Source organism: Galeopterus variegatus, unplaced genomic scaffold (genome assembly GCF_000696425.1).
Source record: "Galeopterus variegatus unplaced genomic scaffold, G_variegatus-3.0.2 Scaffold1838, whole genome shotgun sequence".
Taxonomy (NCBI): Eukaryota; Metazoa; Chordata; class Mammalia; order Dermoptera; family Cynocephalidae; genus Galeopterus; species Galeopterus variegatus.
In genome coordinates, this window is record NW_007727949.1 from 290,155 (window position 1) to 291,620 (window position 1,466).

Genomic DNA, 1,466 nt, shown 5'->3' on the forward strand with positions numbered 1-1,466 from the left:
TTTTTTTTTTTTAAAAAAAAAAAATTTTTTTATTTTAAACCCCCCCCCCCCCCCCCCCCCAGTTACATACAACTTGTGTGATAACAGTGTTGTTACATCTTGGGCTTAATGTCTGTGGACAGAAAAGTATATCATTTATTTTCCCCCCATCTTTGAAGCTCAGTCTATCAATGTGTCTCTGTAAAAGAAAATATTTGGGTTTGTATTTCTTAAATATGTGAAAATTTAAATTAATAAGATATTACATAATGAATTAGATTTTTTCTGAACAAAACTTTTACACTGAAAATTTTTATTTCTGGATCATAATTTGGAATGAAGATCTGAACTATTTGGATGGAAAAAAAGTAGTGGTAGTGCTTAAAAACACTTTAAACTTTTTTGTGTGTGAGGAATTCAGAATTCAAGTTTTTAGTTAAGTTTCTCTCCTGAAATATTCTTTTTCTTCTTTTCTGTACTTTATGCACTTACTGTACTACTGATGTTATAAGACAACAGGGTTAAAATATCATTATATATATGTTCATTGTGAATCCTATAGCTTTTCTAGTTATGAAAATATTGCTCTGTACAATACTCATAATCCCATTTTTTTAACATCTTACTCATTAATGGTATTTTGAATACCATTAATCATTTTAATAAAAACATGTATAAGATGTTTATAATAATTGAAAAGTTACATATTATATTTGAGCTAGTTAGTGAGGAGTAAGACTAAAACTGGCTGATTGGAATTGTAGGTGTTCCATTAGTTAAGTTTCAAAACTCTTAATAAAGGAACTTTCAGAGATAGGTTGAAACCCAATGGTATCCTTGTAAACTAGCTCCTGTGACCTGAGAAGACCTCTGAAAAGCAATGGAGGAGATGAGAGTGTTGACTTGCCATGGTTGTGGTGTGCTACTACTTAAATATAGGTAGTAACACACTGAAATTGTCCAATAATCTGACATAGTTTTCTGTATTTATTTGTACTAAAGTATAAATTAATGGAATCTGCAAAGAGGAAACTTTTTGACCGTATTATATTTAGGAGACTTTGTATGGCTAGGTCAAGATTCCATGTTATGAAGTATTTGAATTTTGAAATATATTATTGCTATAAGGAAGAAGACATGGCATTATTTCTTGTGCTTAAATGATTAATTTCCTTATTCAGTTTCAGCAAAAAAAAAAAAAAAAAGTAATTGTCATTGCGTTAGCTGTATGTTGAATTGGGAAATTGTGGCATAAAACTTAAATTTGTGTTTATCAAATGTGAACCATAGTAGTATAATGCTGCTTTGTATATATTGTAAGTGCTACAAATAGTCTCGGCACTGAAAATGTATTGATACCTCTCAAACGAATGCAACTTTTGATGTAGGTGTTTTGACATGCCTCAGAGAGTATCTGAGTGTCTGCGAATTTGTTAATCTGTCTGGTAATGAAGATACTTCCTGTTTTTTTGTTGCATATTTTTTTT